At 45.8% G+C, this 14,079-nt stretch overlaps 1 long non-coding RNA gene across 1 annotated transcript; it reads right to left on the reverse strand.

The window, feature by feature from the left end:
• Window positions 1-1,986: 1,986 nt before the first annotated feature.
• LOC149364334 (uncharacterized) lies at window positions 1,987-11,861 on the reverse strand. Its single transcript, XR_016288222.1, has 5 exons — window positions 11,843-11,861; window positions 9,883-9,965; window positions 6,037-6,089; window positions 3,826-3,912; window positions 1,987-2,088 (listed from the first exon to the last, which is right to left on the reverse strand). It is a non-coding gene; the product is annotated as an uncharacterized LOC149364334 (long non-coding RNA).
• Between the last annotated feature and the right edge of the window lie 2,218 nt (window positions 11,862-14,079).

Here is a 14,079-nt window from a genome sequence, read left to right on the forward strand (position 1 = left end):
TTTGACAAGGGCCGTACTTCATTGTGTCGTATAAAACAAGTGATTATAATCACCAGACGCCCTAACTTACGATCAGTGCTATAAATTTGGCCGCTGGTTAGCTTAAACCATAGTCTTAACATAATAGTGCTGCCGGGTTTTGGTGAGCGCCTGTATATCTAGAAAGTAAGGAGCGGCGTGGGCTTTGTAGTCGACACACCGGATAACAAATCACGCTGCTTGCGGGCGACTGGAGCAAACCAAATGTAGGAGGAAACAGAGGGAAGCTGATTTATTTGCTCCACCTAAGCCCGGGATCGTGCGGAAATGGGCCATTTCCGTACTTTACGCAACCATGGCGGACAGTCCATTACGCGTGTTCTTGCAACCACTATGGTAGTACGTGCGCCATTTTTTCGTGAGCGCGACGAGGCGGGAACCGTAGGCAACAGGCGGTTACATTCTCGGCAATCACTGTCTTAGCGACGTTGTCGAGAACACTAAACAACTTCAACGTGCTAATAACCCTGTGTTTGCACCACTTGTCAATGACTCTCATGTTTTATGTTTGCAGGGCGACGACACTGCTAACGTATTAGGTTACTAGGAACGTTGCATACAGCGGTCGTATATCGCAACAGATGCCGATCTCAGACGAAAGTGATTGAAACTTGGTTTCGATAGCCTGGAAAAAGAATTGCATTGCACTGGAGGCGTTGCGTGTGGCAGAATGTGTAGCTAGCAGCTCAGGGTGCAAGAGGACATCCTTCTGGTTTGATGGTGCCTCAGTATTTCAAGAAATTTTACAGACAACCTATCTCGTTGGTCTTCATTGGACGTAACAAAATAGATGTTCACTGCATCAGTTATGCCCACAGGGGAAAAAAAAACGAATCTTCCGTGTTGCGCTCCACGTTGCTTTAGCAGGTGGTTTCAAGTTGTTTATGAATACTAATTTTCGAATCACAGCTTCGTGTTCAAATTGAAAACTGCACTCACAAAAAGTAATTTCCGGTAGCAGTGTATCAAGAGGAAGCACAACGCAGCTGCGCGCATATGTCTGCAGATGTTCTCGCATTTGAAATATTGTTAGATTGCTTTGTCAAAGGTTGCAATAAATGTTAGACACACACTCCATGATCACGGACTAGAGTTATGGACCTTGAAGTGGTTATCTCTCTAGTAGATCTCCGCCCAGCGCGTTCCATCACGTGCTGGACAAGCCGCAGCACAAGCGCATCTTCTAAGTAAAGTCAGTGTTAAAGGCCAAGGAGGAAGGGTGAACGTGATGGATGGTTTTATATGGACGACCTAATGCAGAGGTCGATACAGAGTTCCTCTATGCTTTTGAGTGATGTGAGTGTTCGTGGAAGCCTCGGATGTAATGGGGAGACTAAGGAGACGAGTTGATTTTGTAGAAATGTATGGGCTCTTTAGTCCATGAATGCAGTGCAGGCGGGATAACTTGGCGAGGGCAATTAATGTTCGTGTGAAAATTCAGTTCCGGGTGGCGCGGAGGAATGCAGCCTTGAGTGACCCCCGGAAGCTAATGAATGTGTTTCCATAAAAAAATCGCTGATTTGTACTTTTGCTGATCGACATGTTGGACGTGACCTCTGATGGTGTGTACTGGTAATGGTAACACGACTGTCACACATGTCATCGGGTCTTCAGGCTGCATATACCACCCTGCATATCTTCTCCCCTTGATCATGTGTGCCCTTTATATACCCTGCACTCATAACACGAATAAGCCTATATGGTAGTAAAGAGGGCATAAGTTGTCCTGTAGCGCACTCCTTTTTATAAATGAGAGTTTGCTAGGGGACACCTTACACCCTTTTTACACCTTTCTGTTTAGAGTGTTCTATGTGCCAGCTTTTTCGCATCATTTTTCAACTGTTTCAAGATGAATAAGGTTCATTTTACTTAATTGTCCAAATGCTTTACGCCGTCAGTCGGCAGATTTCTTCCATTTTTCGTTCTTTATTGGAACGCCGAAGGTCGTCAGGACTCGGACACGACGAAGTCTTTGTATATCTTGACGGGGTCGTCGGCGCCCGTGAAACAGCGCCCTTGGCGACAGGTGCCGTCCTTGAGGAACACCGTCTGCGGGAGGAAAGAGGCAGGTGTACAAAGCAGGACTACTGTGGGAATGCGCTAGGAGTATATTCGGCTTTCGTCACGAGCAGCAGACAAATCTTTCGACCGGTACTTTACCTTGGAAATATATATAAAAAATAAAGAAGGTGCTGATGCTAGCAATGATACCATCGTCGTTTCTTGGGCTAAAAGCGCCTGGTGTGTTAACCACGGCGTACTGACAAATTGCACTAGAGCACATTGCCAGCAATGGAGCGATGCAATCGTCCTGCTAGAGGAAAAAGAAAATTTTGTCGACAGCAATTGTAACAGCAAATGACAATAGTTCAACGAGAGGGCGCATTTTCTTTCAGGAATTGAGTGTAGAACATCAGTAACGATAGCGTGGTGCATGCTCCGGCAAACACTCGGCTGTTCACTGCTTATGTGATCAGTGTGTCGGAAATGAAGTTCACAATGAGTTCATTGCAATCAGTGGATTGTTAGCATCATTAATGTTTTTAACCTGTGATATGCAGTATGAATTCAAGTCTGTTAAATAATCAATGTCTGAAGCATCACGACGTCTTAAATACCTATTAATTGGACCTAGCCTAACCTAATCTGATCTGAGAGGCTGCGTTTCGTCGTCTGTGTAGAAGAGGACGAACTTGCTTTTGTGTATAGGTACACTAGCGCTCGGCAGCAAACTGCATGGGTCGTATATGACCCCATTCTTCTCTACGGCAACCGCCTTTGCCATCGTGAAGGTGAGCCCAGCTTTCGGGACAGGCGTCTGCTGAATAACCAGTGCATGTGCTGCACTTTCTAACTTGTTCGAAATAACTTCAGTGTTATTGCTGGAAACTGCTTGCCTCAAATCTGTTCTTATCTATAGCTGTTACATAGTTGCTTTCCCATATCGCGAAATGATAGCACAATGCATTCGCGAGGTTTCTTCTGAAGCGTTGCGCGTATAGGGGTATGCATCGACGCCACAGAGGCGGCCATTTTGTGTTGCACGTACCGTGGCGAAAGTATAGTGAAATATAGCGAAAGGATGCAAGCGTATCTAATTTGTTTATCGCCACCTGGTCTGGCTTACACTGATGACGCTACTCGCTGTACAACAAAATGGCGCCCCTGACGTTACCTTGGATACTGATGCAAGGGAAAATCACAGTAAGACGTAGCTTTTGGTTGTGCACGCGAAAAACTTGCGGCAAACTTCGTCACATGCCGGTAGGCAAACATGCGCACTGGACGGACTAGAACTACAGCAAGTTTTTCTTTAGGCCAGCTAATGCTTTCGGTGGCGAAAGACATGGGTTACTTAATTGACCTCTTGCCGTTAACCTCAAGTTATCCTTCTCCTCCGTCAAGTGCGCCCCCCCCCCTTCCCCCCCACACACACACACCCTATTTTCCCAAATATACTGACCACACCTCACCAGATGACTTCAGCATCCCCGAGCTCCGTTTTTCAGCCTTTGGTACCCACTCAGTTACCCTAACAGAGCGACGTTTATCTGTTCTCTACATCCGATTTCCCCCCAATCTATATTTCTTCTCCACCTGATTTCAGCTCGGGTGTCATTAACTCTGAGTTTGTTTTACCTGTAGACTAGAAACGCACTTCGCTGCATTAACGTACATGGGCTTTCTCGTCTTTGAATTTCTGATTAAACAGACTCAGTAATGATGAGGGCACATCTCAGAAGGTTGTCAGTTCGGGCCGCAGTTCAAACAGTGGGGGTCATTCACCTTGCAGGGAGTACCGTCCCTCTTGTTATAGATGTCGTAACCCCGGCCGTTCCCTTTCTCGCAGGCAACGAAGCATTGCCTGAAATTCTGAAAGCAGACCAATGTGGTACGAAGTGTAAATAATTTGATACATAACTAGCGTTCACAGAAATTAAAAGTTAAACACCCTTTTTTTGTGTGTGTTTTGGCGTGGTTGCGATAACAACGCCAGAGGCGAGGTTGCATCACGAATTCTAATTATTGGGTTCTGCAACATTGCCGTATAACAGATTAGATTACTTTCCATGCTCAAATCTTGGTTGAGACCATGAATTAGAGATGTGAGGCCGTTTCCATGTACTCCGTACTTTCTATCTTGGCGTTTGGTTTATGTCTTTTTCGTTTATTGCTCTTTTTCTTTAACGCTGCTCCCAATGCTCGTTTTAGTCGGTAGCGCAACGTTGTAGAATTAATTAGGGCGTGTTACGACACTTCTACCCCCTGATTCTCTTTTACCGTTCTGTTTCGATTTCGTTGTGCAAGAGAAAGTCCTGCTTAACAATGCTTGCGACCAGTCTTAGCACAAGTGAAAACGAAACCTCTGAGCCACATGGTCTGACGTTCGAACGTGGTGATATTTGTGTGTGCAGGTACGAGCTTTCCCATTTTTATTTTGTGCAGTTTCGTTGATTCCATTTATCCGCTGACCTTCCGTGCATGCTAAAACGACCACCTAGCGGACCCTTTTCACCCCAATTCTTGAGACCTTCCCTTTCGTTCTTTTTACTTTTTTTTTTCATGTTGCGTTTGACATTTTCAGCTTCGTCAAGAACGCGCTGATTAAGAACGAACGTCGAGGCACGTTGGGATATGATTCCGTCATTTTCAGGGCAGCTTACGGAAAGAGGATGGAAGCGTCGCTAGATGGCGTTCATTCCCGCTGACGTATGCAAGCGAGAGCTTATGAGAGGCGCTTAGAAGTTGTACGCTGTCGCGATGCTTCAGCAGTCGGCATTAGTGTCTTCTAGTCCCAAGCGGACACGAACTCAATATATCACGAGTAAACACTTCCCGCGCCTGACGCACGCACTTGTTTGAATGATTACGTTAAGCGCCGGCATGACACGAAAGCCTAGCTGACCTGAAAAGTCAAGTCTCTTAAGACGCGCTGATGTTCTTTAGCTTTTTTCGTTTAACGTACAGTGAAGTGACGAGAATATTAGTGTTCAGCATGTATAAATAAGCAGAACGACCGCGGCTCAGAAAATTGGAGCACCCTTGCTGAGGCGCTGGTTTAAGTATACACGAACGGTATAAATAACCGAGAATGATTGTGTGCTGATTGCGTAGGAGGTGGCCCAAAGAGAGGGTACAGGCCACAACGCAAAACGTAACTGCTTGCTGGAAAAGCAATCTATTCTAATGCATGCCCTAAAAACGCCACTTCATGAATGCAGGCTGAACATACATGTTCTTTTTCTCTGAATTGATAGTCTTTTTTCTCAACTTCCTGGAGAGGCTTAATAGTTGCGGGAAATTATATAGTCATATTTATAATCAGTTGTGGATGTTGGAAGCGAATTTCTTAGTGTGCGGCTTTGTATTGCAGCTCAGCGCAAAAATTCAAATCTACGCTGTCGTTCTTGCACTATGTATACGCAATCTCAGACAAATTTAAATTAAATATAAGTCGAATAGTTTAATGCATAAATACATAAATTTCATTTACAGCTTGATGCCTTAGCTCAGGTTGTTGCTAATGAATAGTTACTCAGTTTGATTTCAACTTTATTGGTTCAAACGCTGCGACTCATGGTTGTAGGGCTTTTATTGCAGTGAAAAGTGTACTTAGAACTAACAAGAATAATTTGTAGAGGACAGGCACGTAAAATCTTGAGAAGCGTGAAAACTGAAAGTGCGTAAATCCTGTTGATTAAAAAGAAAGGAAACAAGTACTCGTCACAGGTTGCATGTGTCTCGCTTTCATTTAGTGTTCGAAAGTGCCTTGAAGAAGACGTTGGAACGTGCCTAAGATTTCGCCTCACTCTAGTGCTATTTTCTTACTTTCTTTATTCACCACATCTCTTAAAGAATAAAAAAAAATGCGATTAATGATCTCAGAGTTTATAGGTTGATTGACCCGGATAAATATTCCTTCTTTCTGGCTCTTGTAGTCGCGTATTTGGAAGACAAGCATGATGTATGCAGAATGCTCATTGAAAGGTCACTTACAATCTTTCCGGGACAGCGGTCGGGGACGTTGCCACGCGCCATCACGACCAGAGCTAAAAACAAAGCAAAACCAAAAGAATCCTTGTAGCTCTTGCTTCGCAAAGTGCTCTAAGGTGTGTCTAGCTGCGTGGTTATGACTTTCGCTGACCACCTCGCAGGTAGTTCGCAATTCTTATCGGATTGCGTAAGGTTGCCGGGAAGAACGGGATGCCTTTTACTGTTTTGATCAAGGACGTACGTATTGGAGGCTCGCAGGACACAAGTACCTGTGTTGTAGGCAACTGTCATTTCGCGACTCTTTTTCTATGCTCTCTCCAGCTTTAACAGGTACTAACGAGTCTAACCGGTGTTTTTTTTTGTAGCAAAATAAAGATAATAAAGCATGGTGTGCGCATGAATAGATAGACTGACAAATGTTGCATACAATATTGCACCTAATAGCAAAAAACAGGTATTACCTCTATTTTCTTTAAAAGATTACTTTTCTTTCTCAGCGTTCACTTAGATGTTCACTTCTCTTTCCGGTGTATCAAGACAGGCACAAAATAACGGTCACGTTCCGTCCTTGTTTTCATTATATGCAGTAGAATCTGTTTAATTAAAAATTGCTTTGTTCGAACTTTCGGTTAATTCGAAGTGACGCTTTGGTCCTGTCATAGCCAAGCGCATTAAAAGGGCTTCCTTTACCTCAAACCCCACATAATTTGAATACATTTTTGATCCTCTTCGAGTTCGAATTACCAAGATTAGACTTGTGATCACCTTGATGTTCACTTGTGATCACTTGTGATCACCAGGCACGGGCGGTCTGCAACCACGATGTTAAATGCATATACATTGTTGTTCACGAGTCAATGTAGTGAAATGCGTAATCACAACCTCCTTCAGTGACGGTGCACACAGACTGAGTTCATTATAACGACACGGGAATTGGGCTTTGACTCGCATATTAAAGTCGAGTGCATGAACATCAAGCCAAACTTCACGCTCTCTTTCTTGTGCGGTCGTAGTTGAACCACCGTTCACTTGCATCATACACCAACTCGCCCAACTATCACTTATTTTCTAGTCGTGCACTCCCAAGTGTCGTTCGCCCAGTGGGATAGCAACTGCAGAAATCTTGATCAAACTCCGGACTCTCTACATGCGCACGGTCTTCCTCTAACTTATATTTTGCTCGAAAACTGCACCTTGAACACTAGACTCTCTCTGATACAAATTGCAGCCTTGGGTGGTTATGCAGGCTCTATAACCCGCAGCATTACGAGCCTAAAGAGAGAATTCATTTACGCTTAAACTCCTTTACGATGGATGTTTCATTGCTTCACACCCATATTGTATCTAACCGTTATTGTATTCTATACACTTTTATCTGAACTGCCGCATATACAATCAGTCTAGTATTGAAAGAGATTTCTTTAGAGGTTTAGTGCGGTTCATAATGAATGTTACCATTATCACTGTACTATTACCATTGGAGGTGATTGCCATTCTGTTCTCCAGGCACGTAAAAAAATATGTTATAAAAGCTCATAATGTCACAAAATTCTCTAGATGTTCAGGCGACTAAGGTCACCCTGTTCACATATGCCCTTTCTTTGGCCGCATGAAAATGTTTGCCCTTGAAGTTAACAAACTCAGCAAAGTCTAGCGCACAGAAATCGCTGTCGCTGGCGTGTGTCGTGTAAGTCCATAACATAAAAAATAAGCAAATCAATTTAACCGAGCACATGCGACACACACAAAACCACATGATCACCACAAGTGAGGAACTGTCACGGCAGAGCAATACATTGAGCTGAATGTCCACAAAACACTTGTTTTTTCTCTATTTTCCTAACCGCATTTGTCATAGCGCCGTTTAAGTCTGGGGTTCAGCAAGGATGTTTTATCTGGTTATCAACTTGTGCCGGCTCAAATGGCTCAAACAGCGCGTTTCCAGCTGTAAGTCATGATAATCATCAGCCTGACAGCACCCACTGCAGTACAAATGCCCCTTCCAAATCTCTCCAATTAAACCTGTCCTGTGCCAGCTGCGGCCATTTTGTACCCGCAGACTTCTACCTCATCCGCCCACCTAACTTGCTGCCGCTCCCTGCTACACTTATCTTCTCTTGGTATCCAGAGAAGGCTGTAAGTACCTTCTATCAAAAAAACACATACTACATAGCTTCAATGGTACGGCAAAACAGCGCTGACGGACGGGACGGAAGAAGATGAGACAAACACATGCGCTGAACTAACAACCAAATGGTTTATTGCGAAAGAGGAGTGCAATATAAAGCATAGAAGGGAAAGAACTGCGGTGTAAACATGACAAGGCATACATTCGGGATATCATCAATGATTAAGAAAAGCGATCTCCTGTGGGAATAGAGCCACTGATGGTTGGCTTACACATGAGTTGCCTAATGTGTGAATGTGAAAGGCCTCCGATATCAGGCGTGAGGTGTGATCTTTATACTTGGCGATGATAGTGGTTTGGTCTAAAAACACGCCTCACATTTGTCGCAATCTGCGAAATGAATGACCATGTTATTTCGGCGTGACTTGTTTTCTATGTCTTTCGCGTGTTCGCGTAGCCGATCATTTACGCACCGTCCGGTCTCCCCGATGTAAAATCGGCCACATGACAGTGGAACCTTGTAGATCACACCACAGCAACAGTTGACAAATTTGTTTCTGTGTTTCTTCTGACATGCCTTCTTTTCACTTTCCTGATTCACTCTCTTGCACAGGCCTCCCAACTTGTTCCTGGCAGAGAAAAGGAGCTTCACGCCGGCTTTGTTCACAATCTTTTTCAGGTTGTGCGATACTTGATGAACATACGGAATACATGTTATGTTCTTACTGTACAGTTTGCGCGTCTCCTTCTGAATTCTGCATTCTTTTAATATCGACTCTGCTATGCTAGATAAGACCTTCGGCGGGTAGCCTGCAGCGGTAAGCCTAGTAACCTGTGCGTCAAAGCTGGCTTGGGTTTTATGCGCACATGATCTAAACAAAGCGGCTTTCAAGCATGTTTTCGCTATCCCGCGCTTAACTATCTTAGAATGGGCCGACCGGAAGGGGAGCAGGCTCTTCTGGGATCGCGGGGAATACATCCAACAGATATGGTCACACGATAGCTCAACTTCCAGATCTAAAAACCTTAGTTTGTTGTTAGTAGGTAGCTCTGTGGTCAATTGTAGGTTCTTAAGTTCAGTACTGAACAGGTCAAAAATCTGAGCAACAGTTTGTTGGGCGTCACCTTTGAGATAAAATACTAAAAAGTCATCTACATAACGCATAACCTTAACAACGGTGCCGTCAAGCTTGGCTTGAAGTTGTCTATCGCACGAAGCTAAGAACAGATCGCTGAGAACGGGAGCGAGGCTGGATCCAATACAAACACATTGTTTTTGGATGAAAAAACTATCGTCAACTCTAGCAACTATCGTCAACTACATAGCTTACATAATTTTAGATGCACTCTCTTTAAATAGCTGTTTAGAAAGCCAAGCAAGTTCAGCGCACAGCAACAATCGGTGGTTTCTGCCAAGTACATCTTAAGGAAACCACATATATTTTATGAACACTTGAGCCCCTTCACCGCAGAAATTGCAACTGTGCAGCTAGTTTTTTGAAGCAGGTCGTACATCAATTTGCCCCCGTGTGGGTACAAGTCGTAGCTGGAGACAAATCAATTAAATTCCTAATCTAACGGTGGCTCGCAAATATGGAACTCAATTTAATCATGCCCTGTGTATAACACTGCACGCTTGCAAATGCAATTTAAAAGGATCCCAATTTCTGCTAAATGTCACTGAAAACATTGGTAGGACGTGACAACGAAAGCGGCCTCACCGGCCAAGCAGAAGATCCGGAGATGCAGCAAGTCCCAGAAACGCATGGCCACTGCCGACAGGGGTCAGGCTGCGCACTCTCGCCTAGAACGAGAAACGGCGGGTCAGGCCGTCAGGGTAATGTGTATACGATGGGAAAACACGAAACCTTACGCGAAAAAGAGACGAAACGACGGGCAACAACACAATACGAAAATGGGCGCTCGCGAAAAAGGGCACAACAAAACAAAAAGAACAAGCTTGTTCCTTTCTTTGGGCGGCGTTCCCCCCTGGCCAGTGCATTTTATTTAAATGTGCACGTGATAGCAGCTGGGTCACTGGTCCGCCTAATTAGATGAACAGCATTTCTTGACCAAGCCTCTAACTTTCTCATTCTCCCCAAACCACTCGTTGCGGGCAAAACACCGCGACAGACCGTCTGGGGGGTCACAAGTCGCACAGTTTATGCGTTGTCGGGCTAATTTCTAGGAGCAAGGGTCCTCGTACCTCCAGAGTAAAACGGTGCACAACGTTGAGATTACGCTTGCGACACTTGTTCTCGGTTTGGATTTTCGTCGGTCCCCTTGATATGTCATCGCACAGGTATCCCGTACTGTTCCGTTAATCGCAGTTCACCACCAGTTAGAGCCAAAAGACAAATCAGCGTGCTAGTCAAGTCAGCTTAGTCAAAGCATGCTCTGTTCGCGCGTCCTAGCTTCGGGAGTGCTGCACCCAACTCCCGTGAGTGGAAAGGCAGGCCGCGTAACCACCGCTAATTGGCTCACGACACGGGAAACAAGCCGTGCTACCCTCTGTATACGTCGCGCGCCCAGTTGTTTCCGGACTTCCTGGGCGTGCATTTGACCGATGAAAATGCGCTTCCCCCGTTCTCTGTTTCCCCGACCTATAGTATCCAGAAAAAATAAAAAGAGCCAAAATGCGTAGCCCTCCTGGAACAACGCCGTCACGTTAATTGTGATTCCTCGCTTTTTTTATTGTTGTTTGTGTACGGCTCGTCGCACCAGTGGTTATCCGCAACCTCGGCCGCCGGCTTTGGCCGCGTAGCTCGGAGCTTCTAGACAATCATCCGTTAGCGTCAGCCGCTCGTTTTGGCGACCGAGGCACGCATAAATCTCCCAGCACGTGGGGGCCCTCGTGTGGTGAGTATTTGCCTCCGAATTTACGACGCCGACTGCTGGGGCAAAGTAAGGGGGGGGGGGGGGGGGGGGGGCAGGTGAAAGGGGCAGGGGGAAAAAGTGAGGTCGTGAGCGTCTCACTCAGCTTGCGCGGTCCCGCGTAAACAAGGAACAGCGGCGCGACGGACGCGCGTCCTAACGCAGCGCCTTGATTGCCGCCAAAGGGGCTGGCTGCTGCCCCCCTCCACTCTGCCGACTCCAATCTGGCGCTGTCGCGGCCCGTGAAATGTTTATGCCGCATCAGCGAGGACGGAGTGGGAGGCGGAAAGGGGAAGATGGGGGTCGAGGGAGGGGGATGGTGTGGCTTAGCGCTGGGTTTCGCTAGTTTTGAATTTACAGCTCTCTGCTGCGCTCATTACGCGAACGAGTGTCTGGAGCAAGTGAAGCCGACAGCCGAGCGAAGTCAGCCGTGCGGTGTGCGCAGTGAGCAGTGCGTTTCGCGGGGTTCGCTGTGATCTGCGCGTTAGAGGCTATATCACGCCTCCCAGATATCGTCGCTGCAGTCGACTTCTAACGCATAATGTGTGGGTGATGACGACTGGGTTTGCGGAAGGAATCCAAAGTGACGCTAACATTTCGGCGTAATTAAGTTTGCATAAACCGTTCCTTCTTTTACTGCTCTCGTTGGTAGCTAAAAGCCGCGATGTAAAAAAAATTAAAAATTAACATTCCTAATTTGACTGAGCCAGGCCCGAGAGAAGCCGGTGCGACTATTTTGATTTTCACTGATAGCTGCGGGCACACAGAGCGCGGTAGGCGGTAAAGTGAGAAAGCTTTTATACTAACCGGCCAAGATGGCGGCGCCCTGGGGTTTCTGGTTAAAACACTCACTCCGTCCTTAAAGGTAGACCGGGCCAGATTTGGTGTGACTCGTAGCTTTCGCGCGCCATCTCGCGCAAAGTTTCTTAAACCCTTGCAGCTGTGCGGACAAAAAGCTGGCATTTTGAATGTGCCCCAGATTGGAGCGTCGCTCGAGGCGCCATCTCCACTTTCTACGCAAGACTCCAGACACCGCACGTGTAAAGGAGGGCGCGGTTCGTGTCCCCGGAAAGGAGCTAGATAGCTTCGTTTTGTTTTGGCCTGGGACTGATAGCTTATTTTCTTTATTTCATTCAGGCCTCAGGTTCAAAAATATTAGAGGAATTAGTCACAAAAACTAAATTGAGGAACAAAATAACGTGCAGTCGCGACTGTAACGCAGGAAATAAATTTTTCTGGAGTTCAAATTGTCTCGTTCATCGCAAAATCATGGATGCCATGACCGCATTTACTGAGGAAATATGGTTCCACTTAGCTGATGAAGAAGAGAGGCTGAAAGTAAACTAAAGTGTGCACGAAATTTTTTGTAAGCGTTTAGGTTACATGTCTAGATGTGAAACTCATACAAGCTATTCAGAATACCATGCGTATGACGAACATCGAAGCACTGGGACACACATTTTAGTTGCAAGGTGGTTTAATCGCATCATTTGACGCGGTGACGCAACGTATGGCACATATATAAGGGATTATGTTGCGGTGTAATTCTAAGGGTGAAGAGGAAGTGATGGAAAGGCAAATTTGTAAACAATAAGCGGAACTGATTTGACCACGCTTTTGAATGCGAAGTGTGAACTCATAAAGGCGGCCTAAAAAAGGAGCTCATTCTAGATACCAAGATAAATTTACTTAATCTAATAACTAGGCAACCAATATACTTGCGTAACAACATTACAAGTGTTACTTATTTACCTGAACCTAAGGAAGCTTAAAAGTATCTTTCACATCTTGGCGAAGGTCATTCACCGTTCGTAAATAACTACAGAACTTCGCAGAAATCGAACGCTTTGTCTACTGTGGAACTGATGAATACTGATACCACCCTCAGTTTCGGTTTACTCGTATATATGTTAACCTTCTGTCGCAACCAGCACAAACGCTGACAGGAGGGCTTCTTTTTTAAAGTCAGGGTTCTCCATTTCAGTATTAAATCACTGCTCTGCCGTTTCGTGTGTAGGCGCTGTTCTGCGACTCTCACCGTATTGAAATAGGCTTACGAAAGCAGCGCACGTATAGACAGGGCTGACCGCGGGAAGCAAGATCAACGTGTATTCAAGGCTTTGCATGTTGTCCGCCTCCTCTTAGTCTTGCTTACTGGTGCCATTTTTTTGTTTGTTTGTAGCCTTGACTTTGCCACAGAGTTTCTAAAAATAGTCAGTCGTTGGCGACGTTTCATCACCGTGTGTGGTGTCTAGTTTGCAACTGAAGCAAATCTTCGCCTGAGACTGTTCCCAGTCCGGAACTTCTGGTCGACAGTGACCACGCGAGCCATGTTGTACACGTGCAGGCGGAGCTTGCTGGTGCGTGCCGATGAAAGAGGGGCACTGACCTTCTTAATTGGCAGCGTTCTTTGGAGTGGACAGGACTGTCGGGCCAATGGGAGAGGCAGAGGAATTCCGGCCGAATTTATTATGCACGCAAAACAAGCCCAAGTGCCGCGGCTAATTTAGGAGCTAACGTGGTTCACAAATTAGGGTCTGTCGAAGAACGGCGGTGGGCGGATCAAGCCAGATCGAGGTGCTCAGGCGACAAATCCAGCTGTCCTTTTAGCGGAAGCTTAACGGTACAGTACTCGTCTTGATCTTGGGAGAAAAGGTAAGTAGGAGCCGCCGCTAGTGCATTATGCATTGGACGAGGGATATGAGAGCTTTGCGGACAAGAACAGGTTTAAAATCACAGAGCCTTTTTTGGAGACTTCGGGCGACCTTTTTCTAGTCGTTAAGGAACAGTTGCGTAAGTTGACCATTTGCGCTTGTGCCACTCCTTTGGAGCAGTTTAAAGGAAAGCCGACACGTTTACCGACGAGATTTAAAGATTCGAATGGATGAATCTTTCAGGCAAAGCACCCCAGTTTTTTTTTGCGCTAGCATTGAAAATGCTGAGGTAATAACTCTGACAAAGTTGTCTGACACTCAGGCGCACATCTTCACTTTCTTCCTCACCTCCTCCTCAAATTGTCCTCAAGGTGAGAAAATAGATACAAG

Source organism: Amblyomma mixtum, chromosome 2 (assembly GCF_055824585.1).
Source record: "Amblyomma mixtum isolate Tamu chromosome 2, ASM5582458v1, whole genome shotgun sequence".
Classification (NCBI taxonomy): domain Eukaryota; kingdom Metazoa; phylum Arthropoda; class Arachnida; order Ixodida; family Ixodidae; genus Amblyomma; species Amblyomma mixtum.